The following is a 19,202-nucleotide window of genomic DNA, read 5'->3' as shown; positions in this document are numbered from 1 at the left end:
TTTTTTTTTAAATTTACCAAAAAATGGAACCATTTTTCCATCATGGTAGCGAGTAAGCAATTCAACCATCCGAGTCAAGTGAGCTAATCTATGATGTCAAAATTACATAAAAAACTTTTAAAATATAAATAACAAATATAGAAAAATTGGGCACATCTCTAATGTTTTATATGTATTAATCATATTAAAGAAAACTAAACATGATAAATAATAATTATTCTTATTAATGTTGGAATGAAATAAAAATTTAAAAGCAATCCAAAAAATATATATTTTGTTTTATTGTGGCAAGTTAACAATTCAACTTTTTGAGTTAAATGTATAAAACCTTGATATCATAATTAAACAAAAAGAGAAAAATATAAAAACACAAAAATATTATGTAATAATACAAAATGTTATAAATAACATTTAGGCACCTATCTAATGTTTTATATTAATCATACTAAAGAAAAAACGTGTGATAAATAATAACTACTTTATTGTTATTGGAAAAAAACATAAAATTAAAACAAACCCAAAAAATGAATTTGTTTTCTTAGTGGTGGGTCAAGAGTTCAACCTTTTGGGTTATATGTGTCAATTATTGATTTCATAATTAAATAATAAAAATTATAAAAAAGATAAAAATACAAAAAAAATGAAAAAGATAGAAACTATATAGAAAACATTTGGACACATCTTTAATATTTTATATTAATCATATTAAAAACTAGATACAATAAATAAGAATTGTTTTTTATTAATGATATAAATAAAATACCAAATCGAAAGCTAACCCAAAAGTGAAATTGTTTTCCTGTTCGGTGGTAGATCAATTCAATATTTCAGTTCAAATGTGTCAACTTGTTAAGTTATAATTAAATAATAATATTTTAAAAAGATGAAAACACAAAAGTATACAAAAAAATATATAAATTATGTAGAAAACACTTGGGTATTTCTCTACTTAATAACCATAATAAGTGTGACAAATAAGAATAATTTTATAAACATAGTGATGTTGCCCGATCTCGATGCTCCCTGTTGGAGGTGATCTGGCTTCCAGGCGGACAACGGATTAAGTTGATCTGCAAGAGAAGGATCAGAGAACTTGGGGTTGCTAGCCCGGCGAGGTCGCTCTGATGCTTAAGTCAGTAAACTAGTAGCAAGTTGAAATAGCTTAAGGATGTAGGAGAGCTAGAAAGCAGAGAAATCACACGTACCTTGAACCTCTGGGGGTGGAGCCTTTATATTGTCGAGTCCTCGCGGGTTTCGCGAATCAGTTCCGGGATCTTCGTCACGATAGGACCCGTTTCCGTGTTACTTGGAAGATAACACTGCCAACCGATAAGGTTCATCACTTCCGCCCGAATCGGTCGGGGAGATAATGCTAGTTGTTACGTGACGTGATCCCGTGAGGCCCAGGATCTGTTGGAGGGGTTTTCGGGATCACCACGTAGTGGCATGTCGGTATCCCCAAACTGATGTCTTTAAGTCCCGAACTGGGTTGAGTGCCGAAGTGCCTTGGCATCGAGGTGTTCTTGTTGTGATCTGGTACCGAGGCAATTTCATCTCGAGGTGGCCTTGTCCCGAGGTGATTGGGTACCGAGCTCGATCTGCTGCGGACTGGTTATGATAAACTGAGTTGTCATCTCTTGATCAGGTTGTGTCCACGTGTCCCCTCTTTACTAGGTCGGGCCAAATCACCCTTCATCAATTGCCCCCCACTCCCCGAGCCAGGGGTCCCAACTCAGTGCGGGGAGTTCATGACGAGACAAGTGGATTTGGTCCGAGGTCTAGGCGGCTTGTCGGACGAATTACTGGTTGGACCTATTCAGCTATCCGGCTCAACCAGGAATAACCCAAGTCGTGTCTGGTTCACGTGCGGATGTCACGCAATCTCAACCGTTGATTTTCGGACATACCGACTATAAATAAGGGGCCCGAGACTCATTTGCTTCACCATAAATTCGCAAATCTTCGTTTTGAAGTCACGTTCAAGCTTCTTAGCTCGGTTTCTCCAGTCCGGTGTCTTCTTTTAGTTCAGTCTTTCTTTGGTGAGTCTTCCCTAGCTCTCCTTTTCTGATTGTCTTTTCTTCACAATGTCTAGTTTTAGTTTAGATAGTCTTTTAGATGAGAGCGGTGAATTTGCTGGGGCTGAGGTGGGTACCTCGGCTCAGGTCGTAGATCGCCTTACCGAAGAAGGTACTTCGGGTCAAAAGCGGTCCGTGGTCCTCCTAAGGTGGAATCACCTCGGGAAGCGCGAGAGGCCTCCGGTGGTCTGGCGTCCACCTCGCACTGAGGTCGGCAGCCAGATAACTTTGGCCCATCGACGATGACAGCGGACAGGCTCCAAGCCTTAGTAGCTCGATATAGGCTTTCGACTGATCTTGTCTACAGTCTTCCGATAGGTAACTTTCCCTAAGAGCACGATCACGACGAGATCGTGATCTTCGAGGAATAGCTCGCAGCTGGTCTTCGTCTTCCATTTCACCCTTTGATCGTCGAAGTCATTAAACTCTTCTACACCACCATAGATCAATTGCACCCAAACTCCATCCGCAACATAGTAGGAACCATCTCGCTTTTCCACGACTATAACCTGCCCCTTAACCTTGACATTTTTTCTTCAATCCTTTCAATAAAGAAGAATTCCTCTTATGTACTACCCGAGCACAGGTGGACTTACTACTTGTCCCCACGCCCGGGCTACAAGCTCTCTCACGAACTCCCAAACAGGATACCGGCCTGGAATAGGGGCTACTTCTTAGTCCGTAACACTGAGGGGTGGCCTTTCCCGACCCACTGGAGGGCAGCCATCCAAAACCCGGTGTCAAGCTGGACTTGAAGACAAGGGAAGAGCTCCAGTCCTAGGCGGAGCTCAGTCTCAAGTTCACGGACTATGTGACCGAAGACAAGCTCGTGCAGGCCGGTTTGAGTCCTGCTAGGTCGTTACTTTTTTATTGCCTTTGTTTTATTTGATGTTGTTTCTGATGTTTTGCTTTTGTTACAGCAACCATGAAGCTTCCTGCGAATGAGCTCCTTGAAAGGGTGAAGGGGAAGAAGCGAGTTGTCAAAAGACCTCGCGTTGAGTCTCCGCAGGCTACCGTCCCTGAGCCCGAGCAGCCCTCCACTGTGCAACCTTCAGTGATCGATCTAGTCGAGGAGGAACCAGGAAGGGTCTCCCCGCCCCGCACGCCCGAGGAGGCAACATCTCGGAGCCCGCCCCTGTGGCTATTACTTCTTCGGGCAACGAGGGGGCAGTTCAGAGCATCCTAACTCTAAAGTACAGCCTCCTCAAGAGCAAGAGCACGGTATACATCGAGGAGGTCGCCAACTGGGCCGAGCTGTCGGTCGCTCAGCTCAGAGCTCGAGCGACTACTCACTGTATGGTGGTAAGTTGTCTTTACTTCTTCAATTTTGTACTTGAAAACTTTTCTTGTACTAACTGCTATTCTTCTCTTGGTAGGTGAACTCTGTTGTGCACGTTCTAACATACCAGTCCGAACTGCACCTGAAGCGAGCTATTGCAGCTGAGTCCTCATCTTGCGAAGCTCACGTCGAGCTGAATTTGGCCCGTAATGAAATCAACCAGTTGAAGAATGATGCACGGGCTCAGTAGTAGCTGATATCACTACTGATGTCCGAGAAGGAGGAGCTCGCGAGGGAGAATGCGGCGTTGAAGCGGGAGGTGGAGAACCTCGAGGCCAATGTCAAGGAGCGAACTGAAATACTCCTCCAAGCAGTGGAGGAGGCCAAGGCCAAAGCCGTCGAGGAATACAAGACCTCAGAGGAGTTCCACAGAGAGTTGATTAAGGCGGGAATGGAAGGCTACCGTAAGGGCTTTAAGCTTAGTAGGTGGCTGACCCGACATGAATTTCTGTAGCTCGATCCCAGCGCCATCACCACCTCAAGGGTCACAGATGAGATGGTTGTCGAAGCTGCCGAAGATCCGGACTCCGAGGTGGAAAGTGACAGCGAGCTTCTCATCGACGTCGAAGAGACTGGTGCTAACGAGAGGGCGAACCTTCCTGTAGAAGCCTCGGGCCAGGGCGACGAGCGCTCAGACGAATAGACTTCCATATTGTATACCCCGGGCCTACGAGCTCGGTCTATAGTAGAAATCTTTTTTTTTTTTTTTTTGTAACGAACTTCTCATATTAATGAAATACACTTGTCTTTTTGTCAAATATTCCAAGTGCAAATAACTCCCTAACTGGTGAACTAACCAAATAGGTATAGGTTACCCCGAACCGTCGAGCTACCGAGCTGGACTACCAGTAGGGGTAACTTCGCACGATGTACGCCGAGGTACGTGGACATTGTAGGGCATATACCCAACTTGTCTACGAGCGGGCTACTTGGTAATGTTAGTTGTCCCTTTGCTGGGGTTCAACTTTTTCATTATATGTCGAAGTGGGCTAGACATCGTAGGGTTTATACCTGAGTTGTCTATACCTTAGGCATGAGGAGATGAGTTGCCTATGCCGAAGAGGCAATTAGGTCTTGTCTGCCCATGCCGAGGAGGCGACTGGGACTTGTATGCCCATGCCGAGGAGGCAACTGGGACTTATGTGGTGCTGAGGTCTTTTATCAGTTCGGCACTTTAGCCTTTAGGCTCTGAGAGTGACTCGCAGTCCACTCTCCTTACCCTTGGTTTTGCCCATGCCGAAGAGGCGACTGGGTCTTATGTGCCCATGCCGAGGAGGCGACTGGGACTTATGTGGTGCCGAGGTCTTTTATCAGTTCGGCACTTTTGTCCTTGGACTTATGGGAGTGACTCGCAGTCCTCTCTCTAGTTCGGCGATCACAGGTAGTATCATCTCAGGTTGCCAATGTTCCACGCTCGAGGTACTTGTTTTCCTTCCAAGTTCTCGAGCTCGTACCTACCTTCCCCGAGTACCCGTCTTACTCGGTACGGACCTTCCCAGTTCGGTCTGAGCTTACTAACACCAGGCTCAGGTACCATAACTTTCCTAAGAACCAACTCGCCGATGCGAAAGTGTCGTTTCTTGACCTGGGCGTTATAATACCGAGCCACCCTTTGCTGGTAGGCTGCAGTCCGAATGTATGCCAGGTCTCGTACTTCTTTTACCAGGTCGAGGTTGGTACGAAGCTCGTCATCATTTGCTTCCTCGTTGTGGGCTTCCAAGCATAGTGTAGGCACCTCGATCTCTGCTGGGATCACCGCTTCCATGCCGTAAGTGAGGTTGAAGGGGGTCTCTCCCATGGCGGTCTTAACGGTAGTACGGTAGGCCCATAACACACTGGGCAGCTCGTCTACCCACAGTCCTTTAGCTCGGACTAAGCGAGCCTTCAATCCACGGAGTATGGCTCTGTTCATGACCTTTGCTTGCCCATTTTCCTGAGGGTGTGCCACCGATGTGAAGTTCTGTTGTATCCCCATCTCGGCACACCAATTCTGCAACTTGATGTCCTCGAACTGCTTTCCGTTGTCGGAGATGAGTACCCGAGGTAGCCCGAAGCGACATACTATATTCCTCCAAAAGAAATTTTGTATGTTGTGGGTTGTGATCGTTGTTAGGGGTTCCGCCTCCACCCACTTCGTGAAGTAATCCACTGCTACCACCAGAAATCTCCTCTGTCTTGTCACTGGTGGGAAAGGGCCAAGAATGTCGATTCCCCACTGTGTGAAGGGCCACGGGCTGTGAGATATTTGAGGTCGGCAGCAGGTCAGTGGTGGATGTTGGCATGCCTTTGACACTTATCGCACTTCTTGACGAGATCAAGTGCGTCTGCCTTCATTATGTGCCAATAGTACCCTCGCAGTACTTTCTAGGCGAGAGCACTGCCCCCCAAGTGTTCGCCACACAAGCCTTCATGAGTGTCGCGGAGAACAAGCTCGGCCTCTGAGGGTCGCAAGCAGCGCAAGTAGGAGAGCGTGAAAGATTTTCGGTACAGCTCTCCGTCTATAATGACGTACTTCGCTGATTGGTACTACAGGAGCGACCTCTCCTGCCCTCCCCTGAGAATGCTATGTTGGGGCCGGTCCTCTATGTACACGGTCCTCATTGTGTTACTGCTTGTGCTGGCTATCCGGGACAAGGCATCGGCCTCAGCATTCTTGGATCTCGGGATTTGCCTGATGAAGTAAGATAAGAAGTTGCGTAGAACTTCTCTGACATTGGCTAAATAAGTAGCCATGGTAGGGTCGCGGGCTTCATATTCTTCGTTTATCTGGTTGACCATGAGCTGGGAGTCACTACAGATGATGAGGTGTTTAGCTTTCACTTCCTTCGCTAAGGTGAGCCCGGCTATCAATGCTTCGTATTCTGCTTCATTGTTAGACGCTGCGAACCCGAACCGAAGTGCATACTCCAGCTTCACTCCGCTTGGACCGTATAGAATAATGTCTGCCCCACTTCCTTGTTGATTGGATGAGCCATTGACATAGAGGATCTAGGGTTCCTTGTCCCAGGTCGGACTTGCTCGGACCAGGATTGGTGCCGTGCTGGTTGAAGCTTCCTCTGCATGTCTGAGCTCAGACAGTTCAAGGACTGCGGTGGTGAAGGAACATTTTGCAACGAAGTCGGCTAAGGCTTGGGCCTTAATCGCCGTCCGAGGTTCGTACCGGATGTCATACTCACCGAGTTCAATGGCCCATTTCGTCAGTCTTCCAGACACCTCGGGCTTGATTAGGATTTGCCTCAGAGGTTTGTTGGTGAGGACGACAATGGTGTGGGCTTGAAATTAAGGACGAAGCTTCTGAGCTGTTGTGACTAGTGCGTATGCCAACTTCTCAATCTCCAGTTACCTTGTTTTGACATCCTGCAAAACCTTGCTGACATAGTAGATAGGTCGTTGGACCTGATCTACTTCTTTTATTAGTACCGAGCTGACTACCTCATCGTTCGCGGAGAGGTACAGCTTTAAAACATCTCCCTCCTCGGGTCGGGTCAAAACTAGGATGCTAACTAGGTATTTTTTCAGCTCGCCTTCGACGAGCTAACATTATGCGGTCCATTCGAAGTCCTTGCTTTTCTTTATGGCCTTAAAGAAAGGCAGGCAGCGATCTACCGACTTGGACATGAAGCAACTCAGAACGGCTATCCTGTCGTTTAGTCTCTGAACCTCCTTTATTTTGCGAGGTGGCTTCATATCTAGGATGGCCTTTATTTTCTCAAGGTTGGCTTCAATGCCACGTCGGTTGACTATGTAGCCCAGGAATTTACCCGAGGTGACACCAAAGATGCACTTGTTGGGATTCAATTTCATTTTATACTTACGCAAGATTTCAAAAACACTTTGCAAATCATTCAATAAAAATTTTGAAAACTAGGACTTTATGACCATATCATCTACATAACATTCAACCTTGTTGCCGACTAACGGCTCAAAAATTCTATTTACAAGTCTTTGAAAGATCGCCCTAAAGTTTTTTAGCCCAAAAGGCATAACCTTATAATAATACAGGCCGAGCTCAGTTACGAAGGCTGTTTTTTCTTTATCGGCAGGGTCCATCTTAATCTGGTTGTATCCCAAGTATGCGTCCAGAAAGCTCAGCAACTCATGCCCTGATGTCGCGTCCACTAGGCAGTCGATTTTAGGGAGTGGGAAACAATCCTTTGGGTAGGCTCAATTCATGTCAGTATAATTGACGCACATGTGCCATTTACCGTTGGTCTCTTTTACCAGAACTGGGTTAGCTACCCAGCTCGGCTAATGGACCTCCTTGATGAAGTCGGCCGCTAAGAGTTTCCCGACCTCCTCATCGACTATCCTCTAGCGCTCTGGGGCGAGGTTGCATTTTTTCTGTCTAATGAGCCTGACTAAAGGATCATAATTTAACTTATGAGTTAGGATTTTGGAATCTATGCCAGGCATTTTTGCCACGGACCATGCAAATACATCTAAATTTTTAATTAAAAAACTTACCAGCTGAGAACAGAGTGGTTCCTCGGTCGAAGCGCCGATCTGGAGAGTTCTAGTTGGATCTTCTATTGAGACCGGAATGTGGACCGTCTCTTCCATTGGCATAGCTCACTCTTTGGGATACTCCACAGGTCACTCGAGCTCGATATCAGCCGCAAGCTTGGCTTTCCCTTAAGAGCGGCAACGTAGCATTTGCGAGACTCGAGCTGGTCACATCGCACAACCCCTACTCCATAGTTTGTCGAGAACTTCATGGCCAAGTATTAGGTGGATACTACCGCGCGTAATGCGTGGGTAATAGGCTGACCTATAATGGCATTGTAAGGAGAGGGAGTCGCGACCACCAGGAAAGTGTGTTCGAACCTTACAATGTTAGGCCATGTGTTGACCTCTACAGGTACTGAGACTTGCCCTAGCGGTCTGACCTCTTTGCCACTGAAGCCTACCAAGGGTGTATCTGTCGGCTTGATATCGCTTTCTTGGAGTTGGAGCTTGTCATAGGTGTCCTTGAATAGAATGTTGGCCGAACTGCCCGAATCCACTAGGACGCGCTTCACTTCGAAGTCATTCAGTCTCATCTTTATCACCAGGGCATCGTTATGGGAGTACTGGATCCCACGTGCATCATCTTCTGTGAAGTAAATGGGATCTTTGAGCCTGGGTTGTTTCAGTAGATTCTGCTCTTCATGCTCTAGTTCACGAACTGAAGCTTTACTCGCCGCTGAGGTGCAGCCCGCGATGATGGACCCGCCAGTAATCATGTTGATTACTCCGCGGATCGGCCTTTCTTCTGGTAGATACCTCTGTGGCTGCTCATTCTACCTGCTACTGGACTCGGGAGCATTTCTTCTTTGCTCCTCTTGCCGATCTGCTTGGTTTTTATTTTCTTTTTGTATGAAATTTTTTAGATATCCGCGACGGATGAGTTCTTCGATCTCATCGCGGAGGTTTCTACAATTTTTCGGTACTATGACCGTGGTCTTTGTGAAAGTGACAATACACGTTCCTGTTTTTGGTGGCGGGGTGCCCCCTCAATCGAGGTGGCCACTTGACGTAGGAGGAATCCTTAATTGCCATAAGGATTTCTCCTCGCTTCGCGTTGAGAGGCGTGTAGCTTGTCTGTTCAACTGGCGGAGTTGGGGAACGCCGACCCAACCTGTGAGATTGTGAAGGAGATCGACTCCCAGACTTGTTTCCTCCCCTAGTCGGGGACTTGCTCTTTCTTCGGTTGCTGCCATCGTTACCTGCGTTGTCAGTCTTTCGGTTGCTCTTTCTGCTGGATTCTCAATCTTTTGGTTCATCTCTTTCTTTGTCCCGATGAACTGATCGGCGAGCTTGAGGAATTCCGTGATGTCCTTCGGCTTATTGGCCACCACATGCCACTTAAATTCTCTGTGTGTTATACCTTTCTTCGCCGCCATGAGCCTCACTACTGGATTTGGATTGTGGATCTGCAAGTAGGTGTCATTGAAGCGTTTGATATAGCTTCTTATTGACTCCCCTTCTCTCTGAACTATGTTTAGGAGGCTTTATTGGGACCTCGGACACTTCTTGTTGGTGATAAAGTACGAGGTGAACAACTCTACGAACTGCGCCGAACTTTTGATCGTCCCTGGCATGAGGTTCCTTTACCACGTGCAAGTTACTCCTTTAAATTTTGTGGAGAAGGCTATGCACATGCAGGACTCATCAGCCCCAGCTAGGTGCATCTGGGACTAGAAGGAGTCTACATGATCATTCGTATTGAAGGATCCAACCTACTTGTCCAGAGGAGGCATTTTAAAATCTTTTGACATAGAGGCTGCCAGGAGCTCGGCGGATAGAGGAGACGACCCGGACAGGAGAGGAGTAGTCTTGGAGCAGTCTTTGTGGCCGTTGAGCTTGCCTCCTCTTTACCGTTCACTTGTTCTAGTTGGCTGGGAACGACGAGCTGGCTACGAGCTATAGTTTGTCGTGCCTTGCGACGCTTTTGTTGCTCCTTCTTGACCGGCTCCACATTAGTGCTGCTGACTTCCGTATGATCTGGAACCGTTATGGCGCGAAGTGGCTCTGGGTGCTGATCCTGGCTACCATGGATGGTTGGGCCTTGTTTTGAGTCCACGGCCAGGGGCCCGAACTGGTTACCTGCGAGTGAGCCCTCTTGATGAGAAGGCCGAGGTAACGTGGCCCTAGCGGGCTGAGCATCTCCCGATCTGTTCAAGTTGCCCTAAGAAGCGGGGGGGGGGGGGGGTGACTTGTCTGTCCTTCCTGCTGCGAGATGAGACCTGACTCCCAAGAGGAAGTGGGACTTGGGAGGTCTCACCACGGCGGGGAGAGCGATTCTGCTGACGACGGCGGGGTTGATTCTGCTACGCCGTCGGATGCCGAGGTGGAACCGGCTGCGGATTTTGCTGTAGCGGAGGGAACTGCTGCTAGTACTATTGCTAGTAAAAGTGATGGAGGACTTGTTGTTGATAGTGCTAGAACTGCTAGACCTATTGCATTTGGACCTGGATGGCCTGAACGCAGTGTACCAGGTCGTCAAGTTGGGATTGCCCGACTCTAGAGGGAACCACAGATGGTTCAGCGAATGTCGCGCCGACTACAGGAGGGAGTAGTGCGTTCACTTGTGAAATCGCTTGGGGCATGGTCAGTGTTGGGACCCCAGCCGTAGTAAGCGGTATGGTAAACTGACCTATGCAAACAAACGGGATCTGAGACTGCCCCCCGGAGACGTTCGCCTCGTTGTTTTGTCTGGCGTTGCTGGAGGAAGCCATGGATTTGATTCTGTTATTGATGGTGGAGAAAGGCTTTTTGTAGCGTTTCCCACAGACGACACCAAATGATGCTGCGCGATCTCGCTGCTCCTTGCTGGAGGTGATCTGGCTTCCAGGCAGACAACGGACTAAGTTGATCTGCAAGAGAAGGATCAGAGAACCCGGGGTTGCTAGCCTGGCGAGTCGCACTGATGCTTAAGTCAGTAAACTGGTAGCGAGTTGAAATAGCTTAAGGATGTAGGAGAGGTAGAAAGCAAAGAAATTACGCGTACCTTGAACCTCCGGGGGTGGAGCCTTTATATAGTCGAGTCCTCGCGGGTTTCGCGGATCAGTTCCAGGATCTTCATCATGATAGGACCCATTTTCGCGTTAGTTGGAAGATAACGCTGCCAACCGATAAGGCTCATCACTTCCGCCCAAATCAGTCGGGGAGATAATGCTAGCTGTTACGCGGTGATTCCGTGAGGCCCAGGATCCATTGGGGGGTTTTTGGGATCACCACGTGGTGGCATGTCGGTATCCCCGAACTGATGTCTTTAAGTCCTGAACTGGGTTGAGTGCCGAAGTGCCTTGGCATCGAGGTGTTCTTGTTGCAATCTGGTACCAAGGCAATCTCGTCTCGAGGTGGCCTTGTCCTGAGGTCACTTTAGCCCGGTGTGATTGGGTACCCGAGCTCGATCTGCTACGGACTGGTTATGAAAAACTAAGTTGTCATCTCTTGATCAGGTCATGTCCACGTGTCCCCTCTTTACTAGGTCGGGCCAAATCACCCTTCATCACATAGAAATATAAAAAATTATAGAAAATTTTGTAAACATATTGTATACTATCATCATCACAAAATTTGCCACGTGCAAAGCAAGTATACAAATTCTATCTTCCTAAAAGTCTCTCATGAATCATCCTAAAATCTCTACCACCCACCCCAACCCACGTCTCCCACTCTCGCTATCTATAGAATTTCCCTATTTAATTAGCTCAATATATGTTTTAGACTAAAATCATCATCTTTCTCTAGAATGTACAAATTTTCCTATTTATTTAATTTTAAATTGTAATTCACTGTTATTTTAAAATGTCATTTTTAGTAAATTAAAACAAATAAAAATTATTTAATGGAACTAATTTTTAAAAAATACGAAAACAAATAATATTAATATTAATTATCAATAATTTTTATGGTTGTTAATTCTCTACAATTTTTTTTCTGAAAATTTCAATTTAAATATTGAAAATTATTTCAGTAATTGATCTTCAGAAATTAAATTCTGAAAATTTCAGATAATTAATTCACATAGTTTCTGAAAATTTCAAATAATATTGAAAATTATAAAATAATTATTTAAGTTTAAAAAATGAAAATTAGTACAATTTCAATTAATATTGAAAATTATAAAATAATTATTTAAGTTTAAAAATGAAAATTATTACAATTTCAGATAATTTCCGAATAATTTCATTTATGTATTTTCTGAAAAGTATTTATTACAATTTAAATTATTTATTTATTACATTTTTTGGAAATTTTTCATTTTCGAAAAATTATTTATTAGTTTTGATTAGAGAATAAAAGATATATTAGTGTAACATTGGAAATGTTATAACATTTATGCATTTTGGAATATTATTGAAATTTTTTACAATTTTCATTGTAGTTTATCTTAAATTATTTTTGCGCATAGTAATTAATAGGAAATTATTTCTAAAAATTTATTTTTTGATTACTGTTAATTAAATTATTAACAAATTTATGTAATAATTATTAGTAAATTTCTGTAATAATTATTAATAAATTATTGTCATTAATTCCAGAAAATTATAGTAATTGCTTTCAATTAAAAAATATTGAAATTTATTACAATTTCAGGTCATTTTTAAAATTTAATTTGTGTATTTTTTGAAAAATATTTATTACAATATGAGATAATTATTTGTTACAATTTCATATAATTTCTGAAAATTTCATTTAATGTATTTTCTAAAAAATATTTATTACAATTTTAGATGATTATTGATTACTTTTTACTATTAATAATTATTAATAAATTATTATCTTTAATTTCTAAAAATTTTAGTTAAAAATATTGAAAATTATTAAAGTTTCAGGTTATTACTAAAAATTTTATTTATGTATCTTCTAACATATTCATTAAATTCCATTTAATTAGAAAATAAAATGTATATTAATGTAGAATTTAGAAAATTTGTAGCATTTATGTATAAAATTTCCATGGTTTACCCCTCTCTCTACCAAGTATATCATTGAAATAAATTCACCTTGTCTCTAACACTTGATATATCCTTTTCATCATTTTGTCATTGATGAACATACAATTTATCTATAATTTTTGAGGTTTTTGCATGGAGTCTTATGCCGGTTTAATTCAATTTTGCCCTAATTTAGTTCAATGTCAAGAAAGAGTTCAGGAGTAATCAATTCAAGAAAAAGAAGGCCAAAAATTGCCAATTTCAGCCTAGCTCAACCATGGAAGCAAGAGAGCATAATTCGGCCCAAGTAATGCAAGTTAATTCCTTGGGAAAACCTAAGAAAAGAAGCCTAGCAAGGAGAAAATTTAGGCCCAGCAAGAGGAGGACCATTCTCAGCCCAAAGAACAACATAGAATGTAGCTAATATGTGCTAAGAAGGAGCTTAATTGCAGCCCAAATAGCAGCTTAAAGGAGCTAGGGGTGGCAACCCTCAGAAGGTTCTTGAGAGAGCACTCTAGAAGGTTCAAAGGGGGTGTAATACACCCCATTCTAGAGGCTTCAAGAAGGGGCAAGAGCTCCCTTGAAAATGTATATAAGGAGGCCTCTAGAGGGGGGAGAGGTGTTCAATTGCTTGAGATCAGGGCTCTCCCATTCCTAGAGGTTCAAACACCTTGAAGAGAAGAGAAGAGAAGAAGGGCTAGGCGCAAGGAGGAGAAGAAGAAGGGCTGAATGAGTTCAAGTCAAGCTAGCAAGAAGAGAAGGTGAGTTCGAAATTGGGGGTTTTTGATTCAGAGATTTATTGTAATAATTCCATTCTAGTTTCATTTTCCTTTGATTCGATTCAACTTCCTTGTTGTAATTTTTTCTTTCTCCCTCTTCCATTTTTTCTTGATGTAATTAAGTTTGTAAAATTCCATATCAGCAATCAATTTCTTTTTGATTCATTCGAATGGGTGTGAATTGCTCTTGAAGTTTCTTGAATAGGGGTTAATTGTAGATCAATTCAGCCAATTAAACTTTCAAAACTCATATATGAATTCTCAGATCTGAGATTGCAAGATCTGAATTTGCTTGAAAGAGAATTCAGATCTGCAAATTTTCAGATTGGCCGAATTGATCTAAGCTTGGAATTCTTAGAGTGCTTGAGAAAGATTCTAGGAATTCAGATCTACTATTCAAGAACTGAATTGGATGCAAGGTTAGATATAACTTGCACAATTCAATTGGTGATCAATTCAGATTTGAATTGATGTCTTACATGTGTTTGAAGAAATGCATACATGAATGATTAGATTCTTGCTAGAGATAGAAAAACCGTCACTCATGCATGGGATGAACATGCGCTTGAGAGAGGCTGCTCATGACCTTGGGGTATACCAAACCAAGGCTCAATCACAATCTATTCAAATGATTCAATTTGATTTATTGTTGAATTCTGAGATTAACATTAACTGCTTACTCTTCTAACCTGAATTGAAGGCAATTGGGCCAATAATTTAGATGGATTTTAGTTTAGAATTTTTAGCTTTCGAATAAAGTTTTGATTTATTGTTGATCAGATAAGAAGTGCCCAAGTTAGTATTGGTAATTGTTTCCTAAATCCTTGTGGGAACGATACTTTATTCACTACTTTACTACTTAAACGGCTAGTGCACTTGCTAGTGTCACAATGAGCCACATCAAGTTTTTGGCGTCGTTGCCCGGGATTTAAGGAAACAATATTAGGAAACATTGAGCATTCTTAATCCGGTCTCATTCGGCATTGCATTCATAGTTGGTTTAATTTGCTTAATTTTACATTTTAGCTTTTTTTGCAACTGTTGTACTACTGTAGTTATGTTTTTTTTTTTTCTTTAGTAGATTACTTTCTTTTTCTTGTTTCAGTTTCATTTTAATAAAGGTAGACCTGATTTACTTTCTATCTTGAACTTATTACCTTCTAAGAAAAAAAAATTCACAAAAACATGAGTGTTGTAGATCTGAGTTGTATTCGGCACTCAGATTAGTAGAAATCAGACCTACAACACTCAGCCGAAAAGATTTAGTTGTGTTTCAGCCCTTTATTATTTTTTTTCCTTCTTTACAAAAAAAAAAGAGAACCATATAAACAAAAGAATGGAAAGTAAGGATTCGGATCAGAACTCAGATCTGAGTTCTGCTAAAGCAGATCAACATCAGTTCAGATCTGAGTTTCTCTAAACTCAAGCCTGAACTGATGTAAATTTGAGGATAATTGGGGGTCATCACCACCCCAATTCACCCTAGGACACATCTTCTATCCCCTAAGAACAATTGGTTAGCCATGGTTGATGAAATTCAGATCTGAAATAACATAGATCTGAACTGTGGTTGAGAACATATCTGAAATAACACAGATCTAACTAGTAATATATCAAGGGAAATTGTTTAAAACTCACCATGAGTTTTCAACATTTCTCTTAAACTCACCACAACTTTTCAAAATGCATAAAACTCACCATGTTAGTAAGTTTTTATTTTCCAAAACCCACCTTCTGTTAGTGCACCATTAATGCTTCTTAACAGAGGTGTCCATGTCAGCATAAATAACAATTTTCATGGCCAAATTACCCTTGAATAGTGAGTTAGAGGGAAAATGGTCTTTTCAGTTTTCAATTTTTCATTTTTTTGCATTTTTAGTGTTTTGTTATAATTTCTAATGTTTTTTATTTTTGTTATTTATTTATTTTCTGATTTTGTTTTGTTTTTCAATTTCTATAGTTTCTATAATTTGAAAATAATTTTTTATTTTGTTTGCAATTTCTATAATTTTTTATATTTTTTTATAATGTCTATGTTTTTATGTATTTTATATTTGAATATATTTTTTTGAACATTTTCCTTTTTTCATGTCTAAATATTAAAATGGTAATATACTAACACCCGTTAATTTATTCCGTATATATTTTATATTTTTCTATGAAGGTTAAAATGGTAATATATTAACAACCGTTAGTCTATTTAACGCCAAGTTAGCGACATAGTGAGTTTTAGACATTTTGAAAAGTTGTGGTGAGTTAAAGAGAAATGCTGAAAACTCATGGTGAGTTTTAAAAAATTTCCCATATATCAAACTTTAGCTTCGGCCCTTGATAACCCCATAACCTCCTTATAAATTCATTTACTAAAAGACAAAACAATAAGCCTTTTAGTTTAATGACTTCAATTCTTATCAAACAGCCCTTAACTCTAAGACTTTAAATAGGTTCAAAGAAGAGGGGGAGGATAAGAGGAGACAAGGTTGTTTACTTTTTTTTTTTATATTGCAAGGACAATTTGTTAGAAAATGAATTTTTATTTTATTGCTCACTTCTTTGACCATTATATTTTAAATATCCATCTTCAATAATTGGAGAAAGAGAAACATTATCATTTATGTTGTAAAATGCCTTAATTTTAAATACCTTTGATATTATTATACAATAATTTATATTTGTATTACTTTTTAGTTAATGAATTTTCTAATTGTTATAATAATTTAGTTAATTTAATATTTTTAATTGTTTAATTATTTGTAAATTTGTTAATAAATTTAACATTTTTATTATTTGAATACTTTTAAAAGTCATTATTATTATTTTACAATTATTTTGATGTATATTATTATTTATCAATGTATTTTACATATTTTATATTTATTTTGTTATTAAATTTTAAATAATTTATATTCTTCAATTAAAATTGTTAAATCATAAATGCATTAATAATTTTAGTATTTTATTTATTTTTCAAACAAACTTTTATAATTTTAAATGCCTTTGTTATCATTTTACAATTATTTAATATGTATTACTTTTTGTGTAATGTACTTTGCATATTTCATAACAGGGTAACATACAAAAACCTCCCTTGAAGTTTCTGACAATCATAAAACCTTCCCTATATTCCATTGTAATAAATACCTCCCCTGAACTTTTGAAAAACTCAACAAAAACCTCACTTCTATCATTGACCTAGACGGAAAACATATACATTTACAAAATCACCCCTGTGGCATCATTTAAAAAAAACATAAAATACCATATTTTCCCTGAGCAACATCTCTCAATTTCCCTAATTTCTGCTAATGAATAAGCACGAGCTGCCTACATCCATGGCCATCAAACCACTCTCATTCTAATGAAAGAGGAGATCCTCAGCTGAATTTGTTTATTTTCATTTGAATGAATTCTTTCTCCCACTTAAGCTCAAACATCTACCGTCCAAAAGATATACTGGAATACGTTTACCATTGATGTCACGCATCTGCACTTTCAAAATTTCAAAATCTTTAACCCATTTGGCATCATCTCCATTTAATTTGTTAGTCTGTGCTTTCTTCAGGGCTAACCACTACTCAATAATGTTGCTTCGTATTTTTTTTTGGAACTTCAAAAAGGCGATTAGGGCTCTGATGATAATTGATAAAGTCAACGGGAACTGATCAATTAGTAATTGTAATCAATACTAAAGCCATTGGCTAATTCAACTAGTTTGCTGTGCAAAGGAGATTTTATGAGCAAAGAACCCAAAAAATAGACAGGATATGGTGTATATCCTTAGTAAAATGGTGACTTGACAAACTAGAATCTGATGGCAAAGTTATAACAAAAGCATTATCTTTACTTTGGACTTCAAATCTAAAACTTGTATAGGAACAAAGAGGCCAATACTCTCACCAAACAATGAATCTGATGTGGTTGTATAAATTGTTTGGACCCTAGGAAATTGCTTACCTAGGTGTTGTATAAACATTCAAAATTATCTTTAGTGTTCAGAGGAATTGAGGTAGTGGCTAAGAAAGAATGATATGTGATGGTGCACAACCTGGATGTCTTGCCCCCTAGTAACACTCATGTCAATAGCCTTGCCGGTATCCACTGAGTACAACAAAAAGTGAAGGTAAGTTGGGACTTAGCTTTTATGTACCGTATCCCACAGATGGCACCAAATGATGGTGCATGACCTAGATGCTCCTAGCTGGAGAGTACTGTCGATGTTACTTGCTTAATAGGACGATCAATCTGCAAGACGAACAGATCAGAGAACCCGGGGTGGCTAACCCAGCGAGGTCACTCCGATGCTTAAGTTAGTATTCGGATGTGCGAGCTGGAGATTGAGTGCTAGAGAGCTAGAGAGTAGTCAGATGTGCGTACTTCGATTTTGGGTGGTTGAGGCCCATATGTATGTGGGTGACTGTAGGTCTCGCGAAACGCTCCAGGATCTTCGCCCTAAGTTGTTGGGATCTGTTACTGGAAGGCGGGGATTCCGCTAACTGACGAGAGTTACTACTTCCTTTCGATTTGGACAGGATAGAATTAATACCTACGGTTACGCGATGTGTTGCCGAGAGGCTCGAAGATAGTTGTTAGCCTTCTAGATATCTGCCACATGTCACCTTGATAAGCTCGGTCTTCTGGGATACTTGGGCTTGGGTATTAACTGCGGTGGTCGAAGTTCCCGAGGTGGAGTGACCTGCCAAGGTGATCGGGGTGTAGACTCGACTTGTCGAGGTGATTAGGCACGCGAAGTTAGTCTGCTAGATAGCTGACCTGATCGAATCCATGTGTCCGTTGCTTACTAGGTCGGGCCAAATCACCCCTCATCAGTATGGTTTGCACTTTGAAGCAATAGTTGCAGTTTTAGCATCTTCCTTACTCCATTATCTTTCAGAGTTGGAAAAACAAGAATGATATAGGGCCATTACTTTTAAGTCAATAAAAACGCAAATTGATTGATATGAACTCTCAAATTGTGCTTGTACTTTACTGCTTTAGTCTATTTAGTCTGTAGAAGAGAAGAAACTATTTATGGCGGGCGTAACCTCAGGCAGAGCGTACAGAGGAACTTACAGAGTTTGTGTTCCACATATTTCTTTCCTTCCTCAACGTTCTTGTAATCAAGTGTGGGTGAGTATGGATTCAACTAGTTAGCCATTGAGTGAGACATCTTTTTTTGTGTTTACTCAACCTAGGAGAATAAAACAAATGCAAAGAGAAATAAGGTAGTATGGGTGTGGCAAAGGAAACGAGGATGTAGGTTTGTTCTCTCGGCAACAGAGTTCAAGAGGAAGCTTGCAGTCATTGACGGCATTTATAATGGTGGAGAGACGGCAAGCGAGCTTTTTCTTTTTGGGCTTGGACAAGCCAACGAGGAAGTGGTTGGGTTTTCCAGCTGGTTCGATGAGGAAGAAACATATCTAGATTTGAGTTTGACTTGGCCAATGAGAAGGAATAACGCAAAGACCTGGCCTGATCTTGGTAGAAGCGATGGTGCCTGTGCTGTTTTCGCATAGGTGGTTAGTGACACTTTCCATTTGGGTCAGTAATAAAGGGTAAAATTGGTATTTAAAAAAATTATGCATCA

The 19,202-nt window shown here is 41.1% G+C and overlaps 1 protein-coding gene across 1 annotated transcript in view; it reads left to right on the top strand.

The window, feature by feature from the left end:
- The first annotated feature begins 13,518 nt into the window (after nucleotides 1–13,518).
- The window catches only part of LOC104609424 (Sec14p-like phosphatidylinositol transfer family protein), a 66,318-nt gene continuing 60,634 nt past the window's right edge, over nucleotides 13,519–19,202 (top strand). Inside the window, exon 1 of the mRNA XM_088899843.1 lies at nucleotides 13,519–13,600. The gene's annotated coding sequence lies outside the window, so the exon portion shown is untranslated. The remainder of the gene's footprint in view (nucleotides 13,601–19,202) is intronic.

This window comes from Nelumbo nucifera, chromosome 3 (assembly GCF_055504915.1).
Source record: "Nelumbo nucifera cultivar China Antique chromosome 3, China Antique-T2T, whole genome shotgun sequence".
Lineage (NCBI taxonomy): Eukaryota > Viridiplantae > Streptophyta > Magnoliopsida > Proteales > Nelumbonaceae > Nelumbo > Nelumbo nucifera.
Note: the sequence above shows the minus strand (reverse complement) of the source record. Positions and strands in the feature narration are given on the sequence as shown.